Source organism: Condylura cristata, unplaced genomic scaffold, assembly GCF_000260355.1.
Source record: "Condylura cristata isolate star-nosed mole 26May11 unplaced genomic scaffold, ConCri1.0 scaffold00010, whole genome shotgun sequence".
In the NCBI taxonomy this organism is placed as follows: Eukaryota; Metazoa; Chordata; class Mammalia; order Eulipotyphla; family Talpidae; genus Condylura; species Condylura cristata.
The window spans coordinates 17,386,742-17,413,520 of NW_004567111.1; the positions used below are offsets into that span (position 1 = coordinate 17,386,742).

Sequence of the window (26,779 nt, forward strand, 5' to 3'; positions counted from 1 at the left end):
AATATTATATTAAAATTAAAAAATTAAAATAAAAAATTCTCTGGCTAAGGATAACCTATAACATGGCTAATCCACAACTGTTTTACTTTCTCCTCCATTAAAACAGGGCAAACATAAATTTTGTAAAAAGTTCACAAGAATGGCAACATTTTATCCCTTTTGTGTGTAATGTGTGAGTCTAGGTTATATCAACCTATGAGAATAAAATGTGGGCCTACGTCTATTAATACTGAAATTATAAGAATTTTTGGTCTCCATTTCCCAATACAAACACTTCAACATTTTCATGTTTCCTCATGCTTCACAGGCTCCCCTGACAACAATTCTTCCTTTAGTGTTGGCCCTCAGGTGTGGATCCTGACAGCCACTGGTCTACTCTCCACCCCTCCCTCCCTTTCTGTCTCACCTATATTCCCAGAATGGGCACAGAGTAGATTTAATCCAGATTAAGAAAAGCAACATTTCTCTGAGAGAATCATAACTGACAGATATCCAATGCTGTCTACACCGAGGTGACTTTAAATTGCCATCCTGGGCAGTTGAGCTCTTGGTTGTCCCTAGTCTCAAATCTCTCCATTTCAGAAGAGATTCTTGGCTCTATTATTATTTTTATTTTAAAGACTTAGTTATTCATGCATACAAAAATGTAGGTCAGAGGTGCAGGGGCAGTGAGAGACTTCACCAGAGACAGAGCGGGGAGCAGAACAGACAGATCTCCTGAAATACACTATTGAGGGGAGCAGCAGGCAAGGCAGGAGAGGTCTGCTGCGACATGTGGGTCAGCTCCCTGAACGGGGATCAACTCAGGCTGCAGGTGATAGCTTAATAGCACTGAGACCTTAATTTCTGCACCACCAGGGTGACCCACATTCTGACATGAGAACTTAAGACTGAAGGGACTATTTGGATGATTTTTCCAGGAATAGTCTCCTCTCACAGCACTATTCAAAGAGTATTAAATATTCTTTTTAAAAGACAGTTTTCTCAGCTACCTTATTTTAGATTTTAAAGACCATTAGGGCTCAGTTTCAGCAACAATACCCTAATTCCATGTGGAGAAGAGCAAAGCACCATGTAACACGTTTTCCCGGGAGTCTGACATCCTAGACAAAGTGCCACGAAGCATTAATGGAAGAATATAAACCAATCCCTTGGTAATTTTGTCCAAAATTCACATTGAATTAAACTTCTAATAAATTCATTTATTTCTTGACATGGAGAAGAAATTCAATTCAGATGGGAAAATGAAACTTCAAGGTACTGGGGAAACGCATCACAATAACAAATTGATATCAAGAAGTTGTAAGACTGGATCCTTTTCAATGACCAGAGCCCAGAGTACCTTCTTCCTCAAGAGGCAGCTTCTCAGAGTAGAGCTCAGACTTCTGTCCAAATAAGTTGCCTTCTCTTCCCTAAATCTCTACAGATGACTGAGGTCAAAGTTAGTGCTCTGAGGAGGCTGTGATCTGAATACCACCATTTTCTGGTGATAAATAATTCCCTATTTAGATCAGAAATAGAGTGGAACAAAAAGGTTAGCACTGCTGCGCTCTATAATCTGACACAAAGGAAAACCTCATTCTTCAAATTGTTGCTCACCAGTCTTTTAGATGAAGCTTGAAAGATTTTGCTTGCAAAAAGCTGTCGAGAGGTTATAAGGTCATCCCTTGCTACAAAGCTCCTTAGGGTTTTCAAAGTACTTAGCTATTCCCTGAAAGTGCCCTTTCCCTGGGAGTGTTCAAAGCCTCTCTAGAAGATTCTTCAATATTTCTTTTTCTACAGTGATACTAGGCTCATTGTTTAGAAGAAATGGATTAGGTGAGTGTCTTTGAACTGCATTTGAATGGACTATGGAGTCAAGTGGCCTGAACAGACACACATAAGCAATTTAGAGGGAAAGAGGATTAAAAATATTCTCTGTCATGATCGGGAGGGGGGCAGAATTTGGTTGGAGAAGTGGATTATGTCAGTGAAAAAGCAAACATGTTTTCTTGAGAGAGTTGGATTTTGAGCGTATGTATTTTCCACATACAGCTTGACTCTTGGCATCACTGCCTTTTTGAAGTGTTGTTATTTAGTTCTTGATAGCTCTTATATTTGAACTGCTACATGACAGAGTAGATATTTAAGCAATATTAGGACAAGTCAGGCCAAAAGATCCACTGCTGTTAAATAACTAAGTAGTAAATATTTATGAGCAGAAACTATGTGCAAGGCAATAATGTGTTTGTGGCTTTGTTTCTCTAAATCAAAGTCTAATTCTGTATTTGCCAGGGTTTGGTAAAAGAAAGATGTATCTAAAATTTCTATAATTAGAAGTAAGTTTGGCCAATTTATTCACAAGTCAGTCAGACTTGTGTTTATACAGTGTTTATACTTGCAGCTCTGGAAGTCACAAGCAATGCCTCTTCTGTGAAATGAGACAATTCAGAAAATCTTTGTCTTCTGCATTGTTCAAATTGGTACAAATCAGCTACAATGTAAAGTTTTTGGTGTTAGAAGTTAAAGGAAAACAAAATTGGACTAAAACAGACCTTTAGTGAAGAGCTCTAATTTTAGCATTTGTAAAAAAAGTAAACCTTATCTTTCAAGATTTAAAAAATTATATGAATAACTATTTTCAACTTTTCCCATCCTTCTACTGAATCTGACTCCACGTGTATAAATTATGGAAGATGCGTTTGAGTGTATATACACACTCACACATACATTGACTTGTTTCCACAACTTGCTGTGTAGACAGGAGAAGGCCTGGTAGATGCAGAACCCGCTGTAGACATATCAAGCAAGATTACTTGTTCTGACAGCCATTTTGTTGATGAGAAACCCAAAGTCTGAATTGTGCAAGAGCAGTTAATTGTCCCGGGGCAGAACTAAGAGCAGACACAGCTCTCCCAACTCCCAGCTCAGACTGAGTTTTCTCACTCACTACTCCCTCAAACCCAGCGCATAGCAGAGGTAAAAGTCATTGGCAAAGAACAATGAGAATCTGTTTCTAACTTTCAGCAATTTGGAATACTCTCAATCATGCTAGAAATTTCACCACTAGAAATTCAGCCTTGGCATAAGATGGGACCCTGTTATATGTAACATACTGATTGAACGTGGGGCACAGATTCCTGGTGTTAAGGGGAAGGATGTCCTAAAGGAACTCTACAGAGTCTTGTGGACCCCACTCCCTACTCCAGCTTTCTGGGCTCTATCCCCTACTCCAGTGATTGCAACTACAACTCTCAGAAGTACCATGGAGAGAACTGCAAGGACCCAAGGGTGGAGCCAGCAGGAATTCTGGGATATTGGGGGATAAATAGGGTGCGACTGCATCTCTCTCGCTCAGGAAACAGCTCTCTAGACCGTGTTACTCGGTGTTTTCACTCAGTCGAGCTGCTAAGGTATTCTAATTACTTTGTATCCCACTCTCTTTCCCTGGGTTGTTTCCTGTTTCTTTCCCTTTTTGTAAATAAACCCTTTATTGACCCTTTTGTGTGCGCCTGCAGTATAACTGAATTTTAAGCGCGTGGGTGAGGCCCCACAGACAGGCGACCCAGTCCACCCTGGGCTGCCCTGTAACACTGGGAGTTTATGGTAATAGTGTAGGCCTCATGGGTGAGATCCTGGAGACCAAACACCACCACATTCTCACTGTTTCAGCAGTTCAGACACACACACTTCCCTATGACCCTTTGAAATGAGTCAGGAAACCTGACTTTATTCTTGTATACCTGAAAATCCCTCTCTTAAGCAAAACTTAGGTCAGTAAGACACATCTTTGTTTTGTAGCTGAAATGAACAAAAGGCAACATTATCATATCTTCATCTCCTTCCTGTTAGTAATGTCTAATCATAATTCTCTGTACAACTTCAGTATTTCTGTTGGTGACACTATAATCAATAACCTATCCATTTTTTCCTGCGTTATGTTTAAGTGTGACAAAGCAGCAGAAACACCAGTAAGCGTGCCTCAGTTTTACAAATAGATAAATTTTACTGTTGTTCATAATCTATAGTTAAGTACCACAAAATAACAGAGAATATCAGCAAAACATGAACTTTCCATGTGATGAAATCCATCCATACAGCTCTACTTACAACCCTTGTTCACTTTGTTATTTAAAACTTTAAAACACACTGAGGCATTTTGAAATATGAGTTTGTAGCACTCTTTCTCTCTCAAAAAACCAAAATTGTCAGAACCAAGTTTGTGATATCTTCTAAACTGTCCTTTCTCACATGAAAGCGTCTCACAGATATATAGTATTTAAACTTGAAGTAGACAGCGACTTTCATAACGGTCCTCCTTTTTCATTTTGTCTTTGCCACATTAGGCAGTAAAGGAGTTTTGGGATAGACTCAGTTCTCACCTGCCTCACCCCTTGGCTGTTCCTCTTGAGATGGTTAAGAAGATGGTGAACGGATAGAAACTCCAGGAAAGGGGGTGAGGCAGGAAGAGCAGCTTCAAGTTAATTAGTGAAGAGAAATAGCAAAATATGACTGAGATTCATATCAGCTCAGACTCAATTAAAATGTAATCATAAATGGGTATTTATTTAAAAATAGCTTTTGCTGATTTAAAAAAAATGCTCATGTGAGAATTACTTGTAAAGTAGAGAGAAGTATAAAGGAGAAAATAATCACCGACAAGTTCTATGGAGATAAACACTGTTTACTGTGGTATTAAAAAAATCTGTTCTTCACTTTTATACACAAAATACATATGTGTCCTTTACTGAAATGATGTCAGAGTTCATATAGGGTTTCATATTCTGTTTTTTCCTTTTTACTACACATAAGCATTTCCTTTGTATCATTAAATATTCCTTAAAAATAGTTGCTATACTTGATTATGTTTTATGGAATTTAGTAATTCAACCATTTTTTTAAAAATTTATTTATTTATACATACAGAACTGGGGTGCAGACCAGAGGTGCAGGGATGGTGAGAGGCTTCACCAGAGACAGAATAGGGAGAAAAACAGGCAGATCAAAGAAGTACACTGCTGAGGGGAGGAGTGGGTGCGTCAGAAGAGGTCTGTCGCACCATGTGGGTCACCTCTGAGGTGGGGATTGAACTCATTCTAAAGTGGCAACAGCTGGCTTGCAATGCTGCTTTTTAACCCATTGCACCATGAGGGAGGGCCCTCAACCATTTTAAAAATATTGGTTATCAACTAAAGGGTTCTCCCCTTTGGAACCCCTTTGTTAGTCAGTGGCATCCAGTGTTACTTCACTGAAGTGCTGATTTTCTGTATCTGGTCCCTACAGACCCACTCCCAGGGGTGCTGGGATTTGTGTTATAATTAACATGGGATTGTGTTCGCACCTATCAGTGTTCTGGCTGGTGTTTGCACACTCAAAACCACACGTACCTAAATCTTTTCTAATTCCCTTTATTCATTTATTTTTCGCCAACACCTTTTGTAGTTATACTTTGACTAGAAACTAACTTTGGGCTCAAGTGTGTTTTGTAAAGTCCTTTCTGTGTTGGACTGGGGTTAACAGTAATAGCTGGCATTCATCTGGTAGTCCAGTTTGGGCTAAGGTGAAAATGCTTCATTTGATCCAGCAGATCGTCAAAGATATTGGAGCCACGTGGCCAGTCCACTTTGATTATTGTTGGCTGAACTTTTTGGATAAAGTGATTGAACTTCCTTAATGAACACAGGATTATTTGCTATGACTGGGTCGCTAGACAGAAGGGGTTGGGAAATAACCTCCAAGAACAGGTTATTACAAGGAAATTACAAGGTATAACATACAAGATTTATCTGGGAGAATAGATGCATCCCCTGTGCATGCAAAAAAATCCCTGACATACAAAGAATTTCTGTATGTTAAGTATAAAAAGTGGGCAAAACTTATGTCAGATAATTCTTAAAAGAAGAGACGTAAGTTAACAATGAAGAGTTATAATTCTGCTAGCAGTCAGAGGAATGCAAACTCAAACTAAGGCGCCATTTTGTTCTCTCACCCTGATAGCAATCCTTTGTCTTGGTCAACATTAAAAAGGTTGCTAATATTCAGTGCTGTCAAGAGTTCGGCAAAGCAAACACTAGACTATTTTAATGGTGGGAGGATGACACCAAATATTTTGCTATTATAGAGGGATCTTAAATTTTTCAAAATACACTTTATCTTTGCACTCCTGGGAATCGACAAATTAAAACGCAAATACAAAATGACATTGATAAACTTGTTTATTGTAATATTGCTTATCAGGCAGGAATACATGGCAGCCAGAGGAATGGCTGAATAAACTCTGGTGCATCCACCTGGTGGAATTTTATACAGTTATTAGAAAAATAAGTTGAATCTGTATAGATGATGATCATGTTAAGAAAAGTTAGAAAATAAAGCAAGTACTAAATGAATTATGTCCTCATGTATTTTGGAGTATATATTTTGTAGGAAAATTGAAACAGGTGTAGATGTGGACTGATGAAAAGCTGGCTATCAGTCCTTGCTGGAAGGCAAACAATGATTTCATATCGACTCAACCACTAAGCAGTTGCTGAAACTTTGAAAGTGCATACAGCTGTGTTAGGCCCTGGAGAAAATATAGATACATGCGATATAGTTACTGATCTCCAAATAGAGTTTTAATCTCGTTAGGATGAGTGGAAGCCCATAGAAAACAACAAGAATGGGACAGAAGAATACAGAATTAAATGCTGCTTATGTAGTGAAGACTCAGGTGCACTGGGCATTTGAAAGACAGGTTGGGCCAGAAGGTTGGAACTGAGGCAAAGATAGAGGGAAGCTGATGGTGCAAGGGACTTGGGTGGTGTCTCGAGTCCTCTGCTTGCATCTCTTTTGCTTCTCTGCCGTCTTCCATCAGACTTTCTTTGCAGCCATCAGACCTGGTTATTTGCCCTTGACTCCATCTTTATTAATACTGCCTAGTTTTTTGGACCCTCTGTACGTTGGACCCAGTTTATTTTCAAGGGTGCCTTTGATCCTTCCCTGCCTTCGTCCTTCAGGATAAGCATTAGATGGACTGGAGTTAGCTACTCAAGCCTAGCCAGTCTCATCCTTATTGACATGGCTAAAGAAGGCAGCACTGTGGCCTTAAGTCATCACAACAAAGTTGGGAGCCCAGGGCAGGACTCATATCACCCTGCCTCTTAGGCTTTCAAATAAATGAAGGTGAATCATGCTGGTCAAATTTTGCCATTCTATCTCCTTTTCATTATGATTACACAGACCTAGCCTCAATTAAGTAATTTTCTCTGCAGTGGGAGGGGGCCATTTTGTGAGAGAATTTGAATGCCTGCATAGATCAGCATTATTGTTAATCACATCTGGACTTACATATATTTATATGCACACTCACAAGTGCAAAGATGCAGTTTCAAACTTAATTAAAAATAGAAAGCAACCCAAAGTGTGCTAGTATTTCCCCTGACTTCAGCATGATCTACCACTTTGACAAAATTTCATAAATCTCCTGCAATAGAAAATTCTAGCGCACAGAACCATTTTATGTAGCAATATAGGTACTTAAAATATTCAACAACTTTCATCATGTTTTGCCTCTTGGTGCATGGGATTTTTATGTATTTAATAGTTACATATGTTATATATTTTAAACAGTATTTTTTACTAATGGTCCCCCACAGTACATTTTTCTGAAATTCTAACATCTGTGTTTTGTTCTTGCAGCTCACGATGGTAATCTTCAATTGAGCACATCCAAACACAGAGGATGGATTAGTGCTATTTTTTAAAGATGTTTGGATCCAAGGATGTAGGCATCAAAAGTTATTGAGTCAAAATAATGCAAATAATTGGACACTATCATTGGTCCTGGTGCTAGAAATGCCTCCCCCCTCGCTTTTGAAGAGCAATTCCAGATCTGGCATCTGAGAAACTCCTGCTGTTGCCAGGCCTGTAGCAGGTACACAAAAATTCAGAGGAGAGGAACCATGGGGAATGTTCATTTGTTACTTATTTATAAACTCGCTGTGCTACATCATGTAAAATTAACACCTTTAATGGGCTCCTGCCTCAGTTGCTTGAAGGAAGGGCTTTCACCAGCCAAGGCCACCCACTGGCTTCCGGGCAGCATTGCCGTGTGTTTGCTCTGGGCTGTTAGCTTTGTGGTGTCTACCTGCTGAAGTCGTCCTGGTGCTCAGCCGGTCAGCAAACGTCTGTCCTGTTAGAGAAGATTCAGGAAGTGGGGTCTTCAGGGTTTCGAGGCTAAAGAGATGAGCGATTCCTTTGGAGCATAAGTCCCTTTCTCTGTCTGGTTAATTAAGAGATTTACTCCAACATTCATTTATTATAAATTGCAGGGGGTGGGCCACAGGGATGGCTCTCCCATGTGCCAGCATCCAGAGGGCCCCTTTCCTGTAAGAGCTCATAAATAATCAATGTTTACAATGGAAAGGTTTTGTAAGCATTATCTTTTCTGTGACAAAAATTCCCTCTTGCTTTTAAGGGAAGACCAATATAATCTGTAGACAAAGATTCTGGAATCAAATGATTTTTTGTTTAGAGTGTGGATGTAAGTGTTGGGTGATGTGGAGGAAGATCTTCTACCCAGCCACCTCGCTGCTCCTGCTTCAGTGCCTAAAACATCCATCCGATGTGATAAAATTCATTGCAAATTTCTAATTATGGATGATGATGTCCAGGTGGGACTCAGCAGGGAATCATAATAATTGATTGGAAACTTGGGTTCTGAATCACACAGATCTGGGTTCAAGTCCCTGTTTTATCTGTACATAGTCACTTTTTCTTGTATAATTCACCTAAGCACCCTGAGACTAAAGTTCCTCTGTAAAATATTGCTTCAGTAATAATACTGATCTCTGGGTACTGTTAAGAAACTAGGTAAATTTGGTGATGTGCGTTTCTTCAATTGGCTAACCTAGCATATCACCAAGGATGCTTTTTCCTGATCTCATTATCCAGGATGAGAGACCCTCTCTTGGTCCCTTCAACCCATGCTGTTCTATCCATCACGATATGAGACTCATAAAATAGATCACTGTTTCCCTCTTATTCCTCTCTATGCTAAGCAAGATCAAAGACTGCACCTTGTAGATCTGTGTATTTCCAGCAGAGTTGCTTGACCAGAAGAAGTACTCCAGGATATTTTCTAAACTAACTTACATGTGAGTATACTGTCAAGCAGTCAGGCTGAGTCTATAAATTGAAAAGAATGAGAAGTCTGCTTCTAGTGATGGCCATGCCCTATGAAAGGAACATTGAATGCTATCAGCAGGACCAACGAGGGCAACAGTATCCACAGGGCTTCTGAGTCTGGCTAAGACTTATCAAGGCTTCTTGTACTCTAATAGATCAGAAAAGTACTAGCTATGGATTTTTCTAGATCCAGTTTGTAGGAGGAGTAGAGAGGTGCAGATAGACTCTTTATTAACCATAGATGTGCTGAGAGCATCTAGAGAATCTACTTAGAGGACACAACTTGAGACCTAGTCAGTGACCTGACAGAGACCCATCGCATCAGAATAGGGAGCTCTATCTTCAGGCCTTGATGCTCTATTTGGCTGGTCTCTGGCCAGTCTTGCCTATGCCCCTATGTGGGCCCAGCTTGCGAGCCAGGGATCTGGTGTGGAGTTAGTTCTGCCGCCTACAGCACCTCTCTGCTCTTTTGGCTCCTTTCCTATCTTTCCTACCCTGTACGCTCCTTTTCCTGTCTTCCTTTCTTTTCTTTGGACTCTGAGGATCTTTGCAAACTACAGAGAAAACAGCTGCCATACTCACCACGGGCTGGCCATCCTGCCAAGCAGGCACCTACAGACTTCGGGTGCCGTGACTGGTTTTCTCCTGACTAGGTCTCAAGTTGGGCTTGACTGCACTTGCGTGGGGCTGGTTGAAAGGCTTCATCCTCTGATGTGACAAGAAAGGAACTTCTTGATCTATCTTAGGTCTGTCGAGGGTGCCGCTCCAGCACCCTTGGCTCTAAGGTTGCAAAACTTCTTGGTTCTAAGGTGCATCTTAGGGTGCTACTCCAGCTGGTGCTTGTGGTGTGGCGACATCTAATGACGCTTTCTCAGTCTGTGCACTTGGTGATGGTGACACGTTTTCAACCTGAAACTGCATGGCCAAGAGAAAGATGAATGAGTCAGCACTTCTGTTTTATAGTAAGCTATATTTTATAACAAGATTTTATCAATGATTAAGAATGGGGAAAAAAATGATCCTCTAAGTTTTAAATGCCATTTTTTAAAAAAGTGCTTTTTATTGAGTTACTATTGGTTTTCATCATTGTTTCCACGCTAGAAGTGCAGGATCCCCTCCAAGTGTTATTTTGTACCAAATTTTACCTGTGCTGAGGAAGATGTAGTTGAGGAGTGTCCACCTCTTACAGCTCACTCTGGAGCTCTGTACACAGTGCCTCTGGAAGGGAGTGGCTGAAGAATCAGGAGTTTGATGGCTGTGAGCCTTCTCAGAAATGCCTGATGCTTAAGTGGAGAAAAGGGACCAAGCCCTTCCTGGGGCGTGGTCGCCTGCTGCTGCCGCCGCCTCGTAGGTAAATGTTCCTTTACCTTCGGCACACCTGTGAGCTGCAAAGTGTCAGCTCGGTTTATGCTTCCTGTAGGATTTTGTGTGGATCTGGCTCTGAGAACACTATATTGGAATTGTCTATTCACCTCTCTGTCCTTAACACAAGATTGTGAACTCTCTTGCAAACAGGGCTGTATATTATTTATCTTTGAACCTTCAGAAAGTCAGCACAGTCTCTGCTTTACGGTTAGTGCTGAGTGAATCCATACTTGAAAGGATACTGAACAGAAAAATATTGTTATTGTTGGTTCAACCGTAGATTTGCCTATTTTTAAGTGTTTTAATGACATTTAGGGCATCTAATAATAAAACATTCAATTAATATCATGTTTTTTAGTGAAAAAAATTAAAATATTTTTATCATAAAGGATTTTTAAACCTAAAATCTTTTATAAAATAGAGAAAAGGAAAAAACCCACACTTTCCTATCTTCTTCCTTTAGCAAAGGAATAGTTCGTCAAATTTGCCTCTGAATATTCCCACTGGGATTGAGCATGCATGAGATATATACCACTCATGTTTATAGTTTTAGTCTTCCCATTGGGTGATCGTTCCTGCCAACTGAACAAGGCTTTCTTTTCTCTAAAATGTTTGGGCATTTCCTTCCTTGAGATTTTTCCAAGGTGTATTGTTTTCCACAGTTGTGCGTTCTGGTTAACAATCTCATAGTGTTGGTGAAGTTGTAGAGAAATTGAAGCTCTAGGCCCAGTAGTGGGAGTGTAAAATGGTGCTGTGGAAAATGGGATGGGCCTCCAAAATTAAAACTAGAATTACCATGTGACTCAGCATTTCGACTTCTGGATATTTACTCAAAGAAATTGCAGTCAGGATCTTCTTCCTGTGCTCACTGTTGCATATTCACAATAGCCAATATGTGGGAACAACCTTCATGTCCATCAATGGATGAGTGAGTAAGCAACTGATTATCTAAGTGTCTATCTAACATGGTCCTTACTGTATACATTAGTTATTTTTCAACCTTAAAAAAGAAGGGAACCCTGCCATATGTGACAAGTGTATCAACTCTGAAGACATGTTAAGTGAAACAAACCAGCCATCTAGGACAAAGGCTGTGTGACCCCACTTACATGAGGAAGCTAAAATTGTCAGACTCAGAGAAGCAGAGAGTAGAATAGTGTATACCAGGGACCAGGGGAGGGGAAACAGAGTTACTATTCAATGCTAAATTGCTAGCATCTTCTGTACAATATAGTGCCCACAGGTAGCAAATATAAGACTAAGTCTCATGTTCAAGCTTACTACTACAATTTAAAAAATATCAGAAAGTTAAGAATCCAGGCTGAGGAAAGAGAAAGATGGGCTGTTCTAGATGCACATGAGATGCAAAGTGAATGCCAAATGCCAGCAGCAACAAGCCTACTGGAATGGATTCAGCCCCTGTCTCGCCCTCAATCGCTATGCAGTGTCCGAACGTACAAGTGAGTCTGTAGTCGAATTTCTTTCTCCACTCAGTTTCCTTACTTGTAAGACAAACAAGCAAATAAGCAAAAAGCTCCTATGACTAAATCTTAAAAAAAAAAAAAAGATAATTGGTGTCTCAACTTTTGGGGTCTAGTGCTTTTCCCAAAAGGCTGTCCACAATGCATAGGTTTGAGTTATTTTTTGGAAAGGTTTCTGAACAGCTTCAGCTTCTCAGAAAAGCTGAGACACAGTTGTCAAATCTCACTTTCTTCAAAGGTGGTAACAGGTCACGATAGTACTCAGCCGTGCTGTTCTGCTCAAACTACTAATCCGGCCGAAATAAATTGCCACTCTGAAGTATCATGGACAGAGAAGTAGTTGCATTTTAAGTCATTTGAATTTTACTGCCCTTTGTTATGTGGCAATGTCAGCTGCTACATTCTCCGTATGTTCAGTCACCTTCTATAATCTCACAGAAGGAGAAAATTATAGGGAAATAGTATCATTTAATAAATGTTGGTTGAATAGGTAATGGAATGAGTGAACAAATGAATGCAAGAGACACTGGCGTTATCACTTTTCCTTAATCAAATTTGAGAAGTCCATCCTGCATGTTGGTGTCTGTACCGGGGCCTCCCTGACAGCTGGGGCTTCTCTGGTCACAGTGACTCACCCGGTGTTTTGGTAGCCGTACGCCATCGACAGCAGAGGTGCTGGTCAGTCCCCTTTGTGCCCTTACTGGTCCTATACTCAGCGTGCCTGCAGGGTGACTCTCTTGGGTTTTCAAAGTGCGTAGGAAGTTTTGACCTCTGGAAACCACCAGTCACCTCACTATCAGTGTTTGCAAGACAAGACTGAAAACTAAAATAATTTGAAAAGTTAAAAGAGAATCAGCGTCCTACTCATTGTAAGCCAGAATCTCTGGAGGTGGGAGAAGCAATGCTGATGCTCAAGCAAGGTAGAGACACTCTGAGTTCAAAGAGCTCAGCTGTCCTCACAGACCTGCCGGAACTGGGCCTTTCCAGATCAGGGAGAACCTACTCACAAGAAAGTTGGAATCATTTACTATTCCAATTTTTGAAGTTAAAACGTGAGTGGTCATCAAAGTAGTACATATTAAGGGATGATATGAATGCCTGAATCGGTACAAAGGCATGAGGTAATTCACTGTAAAACTGTGTGCTGTGTGGCACAGAATTATTTTTTTATTTTCAGTGTTATTTTTTCATCAAGGCTTTAAAATATTTCTTGCAGTTTTTTTTTTTACTCTTTTGAGAAATAACAGTATCATTTTCCCACTTTATTTGTAGTCGAGATTTTAAAGATATTTTGGTATTTACTCCTTGATATGGATTTTAAACATGTTCAAGTGGCTAATTGAAAAAGTTTTTGTTCAGCAATAGCTCATTTAGAACAAATCATTCAAGATTGCCTCTCACATGAATATTTATACCCTAAGGTCTCAATTTGACAACATTAAACTCTGTATTCTTATTTCTTAAACAACCAAAACACATTTATAGCTTGATTTTAATGTACTTTCCCCTCCATTTGAATACACTCTGATTAAAAGTTCACAGCCTTGGTTACATTATATAATCTGAGAAATAACCAACAATGTCCCTAGTGATTAAATATTCAAGTTTGCAATTATTTTGTAACTTTTGTTCAGCTCTTCGCTCACTCTAAAAATTATCATAAAATTTTGAAAGATGTCCTCAGTGTAGAATATGTCCATAAAATATTAAATATTCAATTTTCCTCTATCATGGCTTGAAAAATTCATAATTACATGATGATCCACATAATAACTCATTCTGAAAAGTCATATATGGCACTCCCTCTGTGACTGAGTTAATAATTTACTGCTGTGTGGGATTTTCACTCTGCACTGTTAGTCTTGGGAACATTTATTAAGCAAATGTTCATTTGCAAAGATCAGGATGTGAATGAAGAGGGTAAGAATTTAATGAGGAGTGACAGACAGGTGAACTGATTCCATATAGAACTTTAGTACAAAGGAAAGCAGGGAGCTTTATCTTTCGTTGCCTCGATAGACACTGAAATGAAATATAGAAGACAGAGGGCAGGAGAGAAAAAATGATGCTCTCCTGAAGGAGCCAACAGAGGGATACATCAAGGGAAGTGAGGAATACAATTCAGGCCATTTGAAAAGATGCCATCCAGTGTGACACTTAGCTCAGTTAGCAGCGAGAAGGCTAGCTTTTATTTTAGAGTCACCAAATGCTGCCTAAGCAAATATTTCATGTCTTCCCATTTATCCTTTGGTTTTGCACATTTCCATGACTAATAGCTTGAGTGACCAGAGCATGCCATTGAGTGATCAGAAGCTGTCATAGGATGATTATTTTAGGGTTTGTAGTAACTGACAGAGACTTTTTGTTACCTAAATGAATGACTAAAATTTTTAAGTAACATATAGGAATGAACCTTATCAATGGGTAGTCCAGAGTCTCCCGTTTGGATCACGAGCAGAAATATGAGCAGCATGAATGAAGTGAGCAGCCTGTATTGACTTATTGAATAATTAACTACACTTTAACTGTGGCCATACCTCCCACCCTGTCCTGGGCTGACCTGGTCATAATGACAGCAGCGATGGGTCACCAGAAGTTATTAGATGTGACCAAGAAGGAAAACCGCTGTTATCTTATTGTTTTAGTTGTTGACTACACACGTGAGAGCTTGACTGAAGGGATCTGGAACCCCTGCAGAGGTAACTTCTATGCCCTCTTAACTTCTTTTTGAAACATAGTAAGACTTAATTACATAGATAAATGAGACTAAAATAAATGAACAATAACAATAAAAAGCCACACTACACACATATGATTTAAAATTTATTGAAGATTTGTCTGTAATGTGAAATATCAAGACACATTCAGGAATCTATGATTCCTGTAATTTTACATTAAACTATGAATGATTTAATTTTGTACTATGGAATTGGGCCATGTTAGGTCAGATATTCATTGGCTTATAGGCAGCTTTAAGTTTTGAATATAATTTCAAACATATAAAAAATCTATAATAGTATTATAAGGAATTCTTTTATATACACACACATTCACATGTGTGTAAAATTTTCTGTAGTCAATTATTTTAATATCTCCACCTTTCAGGCTTTTTTTTTTTTTTTTTTTTTACCTGTAATGTTAAGTTTTGAAAACCAGAGTAGACCACTAAGCATGTAAAGAGAAAATCAAATCTTGTTGACTGGAGATAAATTGAGTTTGGTTTGTTTTCTGTTAAAAGCAAAGGTTATCTCTGATATCTTGACAGTTTGAACTTTGGTCCTCATTCAACTTCAAGTCCTGACTCTGCCATTGTTCATTTGTGTGACCTTAGGCTTGTCTAAGTTTCTCTGAACTTGTACCTTCAAGTGAAAATGTGTGCTTTAGAAAGTCTTTCGGAATTTTTTTTAAAGATTTATTTATTTATGCACATAGGCCAGAGGTGCAGGGGCAGTGAGAGGATTCAGCAGAGACAGAGTGGGGGGCAGAACAGGCTGACTGAGAAGTACACTGCTGAGGGGAGCAGTGGGTGGGGAGCAGTCAGGAGAGGTCTGTCGTGCCATGTGGATCACCTCTGGGGTGGGGAATGAACTCATGCTGAAGTGGCTTTAGCTTCTTAGTGCTGTGCTTTAACCCGCTGTGCCACCAGGTAGGGCCTCTTTTGGAATTCTAAACAGCTCTGAAATTCCATGTCCTATATTTTCCATGTAGGCAGATAGGAGCAATTTAGTTCCTTTTTGTTCTTTTAGCCATCCCATTTGTTCTTTTAAGGATAATTATTGATAGAACTTCAGGTCTAATATTTCATTTTAATTGTTTTTAATCCAAATGGAGAGGCTATGGATTCTTGAATTTGAGTATTAATTCTGAGAGCAACCTAGACATATTTTTACTCAAGAAATTCTTTGAACTTCCATTTTATTACCTTGAGCTGTTTGCCATTTAGACCAATTAATAATAGCAGAGATTTCTCTCCTGTGAAATTCCCCTGGGCTTCTCATTAATATTAGGGCTGGAGTGAAATACTAAGGTGTTAGTGTTTCCAACATCCAGTACTTTGAAGAGAGTTGTCTTCAGTGTTTTCTGCATGGAGATGTGAATGGGAGCTAACCTTACCTAGACTCAGTGAGGAACCAATGAAATAATTTTTTAAGGTATAAGAAAGCTTTGACTGCTGATTATAATTTAGACCAGGCTTTCATTGCCAAGTCATTTGGTCATTCCCATTTTATAAAGACCAATCATTTTGCAGCTGTATACTTGATAGGTATTTTGAATGGGTCAGAGATTGTATTCCATTTCTCATGCCCTGTAGGTATGAAACACTGATTACTAAAGTTTGCGTATATTTATTTAAGAGGAAATTATTTAATAATACGCATTTGAGTCAAAATGAGTCTAGTGTTTTCTCTTTCATCTCCTGACAGTGTCTTCATTCTTATTCTCAGTCTTCACTTTCAAGTAACATAAAACCTAAGTTCTAGCTTCTCTGTGTTGAAATTCCCACTGCATCAATGGCTACCTCACTAGTGTTCGCTACTACAAAAAGGATCAATCTTTATGACTGTTAGAGATTGGAAAGGGATATATATCCAAGTTTTTTGAATCACAGTAAGCAATTTCCTCATCAAATGTATTAGTAAGCTGGACCCTCCCTGGTGTTGCACCGGGTTAAAGCACAGCACTATGAAGCTCTCCACAGTCACTGCAGCACAAGTTCAATCCCTTCCCAGGGAGGTGACCCACATGGTGTGGCAGACTTCTCCTGACATGCCCACTGTTTCCCTCAGCCATATTTCAGTAGATCTGCCTGTTCTGCTCCCCACTCTGTCTCTGGTCATTCCTCTCACCCCTCCCACCTGTGGCCTGTACCCCAGTTCTTGTATGCATAAATACATAAACAAAAAGTATTAGTATGCTAAGGTGCAAAGGTCACTTCTAAAAGCCAAGGAGAATTACAGCACTCAGTGGTCTAGACTCAGCAATTCCTCTTAAGTATAAATTTCAAGATGAAACAAGGCAGAATTTAATCACAGCACTAAAAAGCTCAAACTGATTATGTCTCCACTAAGGAAAAAGATTAAGACAATAATGATAATAACAGTGAATGTTGGAGAAACAGTCTTCTCAAATACCAAATTTTATCGTTTCATCATTCATATGTGTTCTTGCATGGTATTACCTACAGCATGAATAGCTATATGCGATATATACACACCCCCATATATCATTAAAAGTTGCCAACAATACAAAGGACAAGATCTTGTAACTGCCATGAAAATATTCTGTACACTATGTAAACTGAGGACTCTACCGAGTTGCTCAAAAATTACTTGGTTAAAGGGTAAATACACCTTGTACATCATAATGAAAGTCTTATAGGTAGGGGTGGAGATTAACACTTCAGGCTGTCTACAGAATATTAATAAAATTCAATATATTTTCTAAAAGGTGTAATTTATATTTTGTGGAAATGAGACCCTTTTCTAATAAAATTCTTCTGTCCTTCATTCTGTTCATATAATTTTGCTATAAATCATCCTGTAGGAATTTCCCCCCCTAAATATTCATCTCAGGGAGAACCTATTTAAATAAGCCCTCTTAGCAAGATCTTTCAGAATTAAAATTACACTACGAGCAATACTTCATCCAATATGTTTCCTCCTATAAAATTTTCTTATGCTTAAAATAATATTTTTATTCAATTACATTATGTTAAAATTGTTGATTTGAGGACACTTGATAGTAGAGAAACAATGTGTTAAAAGATCAACAAATTATCCTTCGCCTTTTTTAATTGTGCCGCCACTAAGCCTGTACCATTGTCGCTCTTTTCTGCTCCCCATCTACATATATAGTGAGGAAAACCTAAGGGCATTATTCTCAGCTCCACCACAAAGAAAATAAGGAAGAAGAAAAATTGCTGCTGGATATACTAGGTTTCCTTGATTCTGGTAAACTAGAACATTGGGCTGTTTCTTACTCGTCTGAAGTTAATTTTACTTTTCTGTCTGCTGGCCATTAGAATGTTTGTAAATTTTATCCCCGATATGAAGATCATATGCAATTTGCTTTCTTATGAAGAAGTGGAGGTGTGGGTATTCACTCACATGTGTGCACACACAAAACACAATGATGTCAAGACTTAGGCATCCAGGGTGGGGGTTGGCCCTTGAGGGTGTTATAGGAAGGTTCCATGGGTCAGACAGACTTACTCTGCAATGCTCAAGAAGGCTTTGATGCAGTAATTAGCAAGTCTCTTCTGTAAATTATCGAATTCTTGGAAGATAACTGAATATTCGCATATGTTTAGGCATTTGTTTCTTATATCTGTCCTATGAGGTAGATGAAGCTTTATCACTCCCATTTTCTTTACTTAAAAAAAAAATTATTTATTTATGCATACAGAACTGGGGTACAGGCCAGAGGTGCAGTGAGAGGATTCACCAGAGACAGAGAGGGGAGCAGAACAGGCCAACTGATGAAGTACACTGCTGAGGGGAACAGCGGGTGGGTCAGGAGAGGTCTGCTGCGCCATGTGGGTCACCTCCGGGGCAGGCAGGAATTGAACTCATGCTGAAGTGGCTTTTAACATCTTAGTGCTGTGCTTTAACCCACTGCACCACCAGGGAGGGCCTATCACTCCCATTTTCAAGATGAAAAGTGAGGTTTAGTGAGATGAAGCAACTTTCCAATGACACAGCTCCTGAATAATTTGTTTGATGGAGAGTCTAGGACTCTGCACCTGTGTTTCTGTCAATGCACATTTGATCCCCTGGAGCTCTCCAGGGATGGTTGAATTATCTCATCCTTAAGCTTCAAGCAGACTTTTATTGTTTGCTGGGGAATATTATGTGAGAAGTGCTTCCTTGTCCATGCAAATATTAGACACCAATAAACTCACTCTGTGGGATGTGGGGCTTCTTGGGCTGTAGCACGAATATAGTTAGGAACAAAAACCACTGCCTTATGATATGTGACTTCCAAAACCATGCAGTTTCCTAGAGGAGAAGGTGGTCTAAAGCATAGCAACAGTCCTTCAATGCAGTTACAAATATTCATATAGTGCCATTACTAATTAGAAAATAATATTTACTGGATATTATGAGTTGTATGTTGCTTTAAATATTTGTATATAAGTAAATCAACTCAATCCTCACAACAATGGTATTGCTATTATTCTATAGTTGCATGTGGTTTAACAATGTTTTGGGCACACACAATGGTGGCCCCAGTTCTTGTACCATATAGCTTGTGTACTCCTAATTAGCAGGGTTTAGTTCCCATTTGAACTCCTAAGAGAAGACTTTTAAGGAGGAGGAGCAGTGTGGCCAGGCAGAACAGAGACCTAGTGGCCCTCCTGGGGCTTTCTCATCTTCCATCTGCCATAGAAGATGAGTTGACATATAGTTGATCTGTCTTGAGGACAACATTGCAAGACACTTTAAGACTGAAGGAACCAATTAATGGACATGGTAGAAACCCAGAATTTTCCTAGGAGCCAATAGAATAAAGCACAAGATCAGCACCTGCAGGGTTCCCTGCAACAGGTAGACTGAGGTCACAGCAAGATGCGTCCCCAACGAGGACAGTCACAGATGGCATGTCTCCTGGGCCAGCTTCCCCTCCTCCAGGGGAATTTGGAATGTCAGGAAGCCGCACACCCCTTTCTCTTTATATGTGGAGGTGCTGATTCAGAGAAAAGCATTTGACTATCTGAAAGTCTGAACCAATCAAGATGAAGTGTGTGTTGACACATCAACCGTTCTATATTGTCTATGACATGGAGCACACCCCGGGTGATAAGGATCCTTAAAAACATGGTTTCTTTTCCTCGGAAATCTTGGTTCCTCTCACACAGCATGACATGTGAAATATAAACAAGTTTACAACAAAATTGTTACAGATATGGAGAAATGTTGAACAAACTTGTTAGATACCTACTTTTTCCTGATAAGAATGTTTTTTAATGACTATTCATAAGAAGGGAATACTTATTTCAAATGTAGCATATTAACCTAAGAAAAGGAAGTGTATGTTCTAAGGAGGTCTTTACTAGGAAGCATTGGCTGAGATAAGGCCTAATTCTTTAATTGCCATTAATTTGTAACTAATTAAATAGGAGACAATAAGAACTATCTTGAGTATAAATGAAGGAAATCAAGGTGCTGTAGGGTCTGGAAGCCCTGAGGAGTTTCACCTACAGAAGATAAGGCTGGTGAGAAATGTCACTGACTGCAAATATATAAAGGGTTCTGCTGATAAGGTCAGATAATCAACATAAATTTGTTTTATAAGCTCTGAAGTGCTACGGAAGTGTTCGTGCTTTCTCTCTTATTTTATTCTCTGTAGTCCTAGATGACATAAGTAGACCTCATGGATCAAAGGTATAAGGAAGTAGATTTATCTGCTGATATAAAACTGTGAGCTCTAACAGTGGGGGGGGGGCCCTCCCCTCCCTGATGGCGCAAGGGATAAAGCGCAGCACTGAGAAGCTTGTGGCAGCCACCTCAGCACGAGTTCAATCCCTGCCTGGGAGGTGACCCACATGCGCAGCAGACCTCTCTTCTCTCACCCGCTGCTCCCCTCAGCAGTGTACTTGGTCATTCTGCCTGTTCTGTTCCCCACTCTGACCCTGGTCAACCTCTCACCACCCCTGCCCCTCTGGCCTGTACCCCAGTTCTGTATGCATAAGTAAATACATCTTTTAAAAAACAAAAACAGTGGAAGGAGATCCCTGCAATGTGGAAGCTGGACATGTTCAAGCATACCTCCCACCTCCCTGTCAGGGCTAAACTTGTGTGCTTATGCAAGCCTTTATGCTCTAAGTCATCGCAGTTCTGACAAACAGTTTTCTAACTTGTTAGTCAAGTATTTGTTCAGGGTTACCTTCCTGAAGGAAACGGGCCAAATGATTGATCGGAGGGCACTTGTCTGTTACATGGTGGCAGTTTGTGCCTGCCCGGGAGGGGGGCGGCTGCCAGCTATGCTGACTGTGGCCTCAGACCTGCCGTTGAGGCATCCCCCGCAAATGCTCAGAAAGCATTTGTACCACAGAGCTTAAGTGTGCTCCACAGAGCACACCCCAAAGCTGCTGAATGAATCCTCCAGGAGACCGGACCCCGATGACACTAATGTCCAGAGAAGCAGGAGAAGCAGAGATGAGACCTGAGGGGCCTCCTGGACCCAAAACTGGTTCTGCCTTTCTCAGAACCAGAATGTCCAGACTCTGCCTGCCCTTCCTCTGGGCGCAGAACTGAAATGCAAACTTAGTGTGGTTACTTGGGGTGAAAATTACTGGTGCCCGTTGTTAGGACTGAAACAAATTAAGAAAATAAGGGAGAGAACTGCCCCCACCCCTTTTAATCTCAGAGCAAATAGCTGCATTTTTTCTCATCTCTTCAGTATTCTTTGTGCAGAGGAATGTACTCCATGGGTGACCATGGGGGGGGGCAGAGGGGGGGAGGGGTTGGGGGTGAGGGAGTTGGGGATGTGGGGGGTCTCGACTAGGTGAGCACCCAGTGAAGCCAGTTCCCTGAAAGTGGGAGTGCTGTGACTCCACATTCGAATGAACCTCCCTCCCCCTTCTCCTTCCCTCCCCCTCCCTTCCTTCTTTCTTCTTCCCCTTCCTCCTCACCTCCTTCCTTTCTCCAGCTGCTTTTCATTATCTCTTTTTGTTTTACTCTTTTTTTTTTCCTTTTCAAACTGGCATGGAAGCCTATTCTTTTCCAGCCAAATTATTATACTATAAATGGAATAGTACATTAAAAAAATTTATTTCTTTTTGCATAGAAGAGCTAGGATGTAGGCCAGAGGTGCAGGAGGTGAGAGGATTCATTGGAGACAGAGTGGGGAGCAGAACTGGCAGAAATACACTGAAATACACTGCTGAGGGGAGCAGCAGCCGAGACAGGTCTGCTGCACCACGTGGGTCAGCTCCCCTTGCCCAGAATGATGCTGAGGCAGCCATGGCTGGCGATAGCGTGATAGTGCTCACTTTAACCCGGGTGCCTTGGACAGTACATTTTATGAGAAGGTGTGTGTCACAGATGTTCTGAAAGAAGGGCGACAAGACAGACTCAAACAAAACACTGTTTCAAAGTGAGCTTTCCTTTTCTGTGAGGAAGTTTTAGTACTGGGCCCTCTGCTGTTTATCTTTGAAAATTCAGAACAAAACGTCTCTTGACATTACTTTGAGGGAACTGGTAAATATAAATTATTTGGAGTAGTGTTAAGTTAGAAATTGTTAAATGTTCATACTATAGTGTAGTATATTGATTTGTTATATTGCATGTATTGTAATGTCATATATATCTATTATCTATGTAGCTATGTAGTATATATTTATCTATCTATCTATCTGTCTTTGTATTGACCTAATTTATCAGGAACTATTTTCTGTCTTTCTGGGAAGGGGAAAGCATTCATTTGAATACTGTGACAAATTCCATGCTTAGTGGAAAAGGGAAATGCAAATTATTATCATTGTTCATTTCTAAGGCATCCTTCTTTGGTTATAAAATGTACCCCAAGAACATACTAGCAAAACAGTCTATTTAAAAGTACTCATTAAGCAAAAACACAAAACCTCTATAATGATTTAAACAAGTGATATTGTGATTTGTTTCTATTGATACAAAGAGGAACTCATGAGCTAATATGGCTCCCTGAATCTTTGTCAGAAGGAGGTTATTGGGGAGAAATACTCTGCTTAACCTAACATCCGTTTCTATACTGAACTTTTTAATAAGCTAGAGTTGCAATGTTCCTGACTGAATACTCTCCTTTGTCAGTTCCAATAAATACTTAACCTTTTGAAGCCCAAATGTGCATCTGAAGTAAACAATGAAATATTTCTTAATTCTCTAACTTCCACCCTGAAATTGCATAACACTGAGACTTAATTTCTGTACATCACCTTTTACACCCTGTGATATTTTGACCCTGTCCTTGCTAGAGAGCTATTAAGGAGCTACTTGCATTAACACGAAGGAGTTATTAAGAATAAATACAAATAAAATTCTCCCATTTTGCATAAGCACAGATATAATTCCGCATGGGACAGCACAATTAGAACGATCTTAGGTCTACTGAAGAATTCTCTCTTTACCACAAATTCAAAGCTCTCTAGTACGACTTTCCTTAATTAAGCAGGGCTGCTCTCTCAATTCAAAAAGCTTCATTTTTTTTTTCCTGCTTAAATTAAACTCCCTGTGCAATGCAGTGACCAAAACAAATAATCTATGACCTACAAACAAGACACTTGCATTCCCCGAAGAATTACGTTCTTGTTTCCTCTAGGTGATACATCTTTGAACCTCTCTTTGCTGTAACGACCTTCTGGTGCTCATTAGCATGCTGATTACCATTAACACAGCTATAATGCAGCAATTTTCTTGGTGTATGTCGCGGAGAAATGCTCATCTGAATGCAGTCAGGGGACAAAATTAACTGCATAAATCTACAGCACAAACTGGATCTCGTCCAACTTTGCACAAGTCTTCTCCCCTAGTCGTGACATCATCATCCAGATTCCCACTGATGGCTTAATAAGTATCTCAGGGTTTCATATTTAATTTCCTTTCATTGCCATATATTACATTTCAACTTAATTTCATCCTGACCACCTTATTATGTCTCATAATATATATTTACTTTTAATCTTTTAGCTATGTCCCTGAGTGTCTCTTTTATGAGATTCACATCGATTTTATTTTTTTGTATCTTTTTTCTTTCACATATCTTTTTTAAAATACTGGCTAATAGAGTAGGATTTAAGTATGTACACACATATTGATATTTCTGTGGAGCTAAAAACAAGGCTGAGTTATGTCAGCCATATGGATTTAGAAGGGAGCCATATTTATTACTCTTTTGCAAGACTGAATATAGGAATAGGCACGAAAGGAAGTGAAATTTTAGTGGAAAGAGAAAGGGATGTATGGAGCTGGATTTTCTTCTTGCTGCTGGCTCTGTGATTCCATAACTACACACATTTCTAAGCTAAACTGAGGAACTGACTTTCAGTGTGCAGATTAGGAAGCTGAGAGGAAAACTCATGTCACCTTCTGAAATTCTTACCCCAGGTTGTTACAGAGTTGTATTTTAAATATTACAGCCAGTGAACAAAGGTACCAAGGAGACTATGAAATTTGATTTTCATAATTACTGGAATGATAATATGTCAGAGCCCAATCACTATGAAAATAAAGCAACACTTGATTACAAGCACATCAAACAAATCCACCGTGTCAATAATCACAGTGTAGACGGGAAGAAAAAGCTATGCACTTTATTTATCATATGGGCTAACATTCCAATTTATATCCTTAAAAAAATATTAGCTGTGGTCATTTTTATTTTGGTAACACAGAATAAATTCTATTCAGTGCTTTTCCAGTTTAAGAAAGCAGAGAGTGTCCACGTGCTGCCTTCTGCCACTAAGCTAGATGATGACAGGCTCCTGTAACTCCCCAGCACTTCCCAGCTTGGAGAGAGCCAAGGAAGGGTGGAGCAAGGAGAAATAACTTGAGAGACTTGCATAGTGCAATCTGATCCATCCCCAAGTAGCAAGTCAATCAAAGTGTCATAAGGGGAGATTAATACTGCTGCTCCCTGTGGGGAAGGGCGGAGGGGGTGTGATGGGGCGGAGGTAATGTCAAGGTAAAAGGAAATATTGAATTGCGTTTTAAAGATGGGGTAGACCTTTCTCCTTTCACTATTACAAATGTAACAGGTGCACCCCAGGAAAAGGGGAGGTTCCATGTTCCCTGCCCCACTCAAAGGAGGGTGGAGCTGAGTGGGGAGAAGAAAGCTAGAGAGGACATTGGAGAAGGAAGCCGGATGCAGCCAGAACAAGACCTGAGGGAGGCACAGGGAGCAGACATGTGAAGAAGCGGCCCTTATTTCTTGGTCCTGGACAGATGTGGGTGAGACCCTGGGGAGGTTGGCGATGGCAGTGTTTATCACAACTTTGATCTTGCTCTTTTCCTACCAGACTTGTCTGTTTATTGCTGACCCTTTTCTATGGGTCCCTGCCTGAAGGTGCTTTAGACTTGCGGTGGGCTTTCAGGCTTTGCTTTGGGCCAACCCCTTTGGGTAGACTTTCACCCATGAAGGGATGGGTCACATTGGGTGTCTGATTTAGAAACTATATTCTTTGATTTTTCTATATTATTGCACACTAATTGAATTAAAGTTCCTTTCCATTAAAGGTCTTATGTGCTTTGTCTTGATATGGCAGATGACAGAACCTATTTAGAGCAGGCAGGTTTGGGGGTTCTGGGGGCACCCCTCTCTCTGTCCTATAAGATAATCAGTGAGGTAGAATCATTGAATGTAAAAGTTGGAAAGAACTTCCAAAACACATTTTCTACTGCTCACACCTTTAATTTTCAGATACGGGCATCAATACATTTCTTTGGCTTCCTGGCCTATTTGCATGTTAACTGATAACCCATTGCGATTGTAAGTGTATCTCTAATGAAAAGAATAAGAAACTTCCAAATAAATATATACATAAATGCAAATATAGATTATAAAGTAAGTATAAACTAAGTATAAAATGATGAAGCAGAGAAGAAACTTGTTTGTCATTCTCACATAAAATACTTGAATTTTATATATCTGATCATTTGCTTTTTGAAAGTTTCCTCTGTAAGATCTACGTCCTGTTCTGCATGAGATCCTTGAGGGAAATCTTAACAGCCACTGTTCTTGTGATTGCTACGGAGTCTGTTTCTCCAGACTCCTTCCCTCCTGCACCTCCACCCCCAAGGCCTGACTTCTTTAGTAAAAGCAGTAACCTCAATAGTTTTGCGTAGCTTCTCTGCAACCCATCGGACTCCTAAGGAGAGACTCTTTTTTTTTTTTAAGTTAAACAGATAAAAAAATATCATAGGTATAGTCTATGATCTCCAGAACACACTGGTAGATTCTCTGTAATGGAGGGAATTGTACAGTTTGCTATATGACACTCAGAAATATTTGCTCCATCAAAACAAAATTGTAAACCTTTGTGTCTGGATTTCAAAAGTTCAACCCCAAATGCTCAGCTTTCCACCCATAGTCATTTTTGATCAATTCAGGTACTCCTTTAACATCCAATGTCTAGCTATTGAGCTTCTGTCCACTATGCTCCAGTCATTCTGCTAAATCCCAGAGTTAGAACGACAAGGGATGAGGCATCCACACTGAGGCACTCAGTGTAAAGTGTTGCTGAAACGAGCTCACACAAGCAGTCTGAGAGAGGAGAGGTTTATTGGGGCCAGTTGCTGGGTGGGACTCCAAGGGAGAAGACCGCAGCAGGGAGAAAATTTGTACCCAAGAGTGGTAGGAGCAGGGAGGGCTGAAGCTCAGAACACCAAGGCCAGGCCAGATGTGCAACCCCTGACCTGCACAACCAGGAATGTGGCAGAGTCCTGTGGTCCTGTCATCTGCCGCCTCCTTTCTGCCATCAGCAGGCCACAATGTCAGGGGCCTTTCCGGCCCACCTGCACTACCCAGGCTGGTCTGACTCACCAGCTCTGTTGTTGAACAGCTTTGTTACTCTGGCTGCATCACAACATGTTGATGCTTGCAGGCTGGGCAGCACACACAACAGATATTTATTCCTCACAGTTCTTGGGGTTGGAAGTTTTAGCTCAGAGAGTGGGCTGTGAGCATGGCTGGCACCCCAAGAGAGCTCTCTTCCTGGCTTGCAGATGGCCACCTGCTTATTCTGTCCTCACACGTAGGGCAGGAGCAAATTCTTGGTGTCTCTTCTCAATCAGGGCACTAACACCGTTGTG

The 26,779-nt window shown here is 40.1% G+C and overlaps 1 long non-coding RNA gene across 1 annotated transcript in view; it reads right to left on the reverse strand.

Annotated features, from left to right (window-relative positions):
- Positions 1–6,121: 6,121 nt before the first annotated feature.
- LOC105853483 overlaps positions 6,122–26,779 on the reverse strand; it is a 199,043-nt gene continuing 178,385 nt past the window's right edge. The window contains exons 2-3 of the long non-coding RNA XR_001145329.1: positions 9,730–10,062; positions 6,122–8,152 (exon numbers count right to left, since the gene is read on the reverse strand). This is a non-coding gene — a long non-coding RNA (uncharacterized LOC105853483). The remainder of the gene's footprint in view (positions 8,153–9,729; positions 10,063–26,779) is intronic.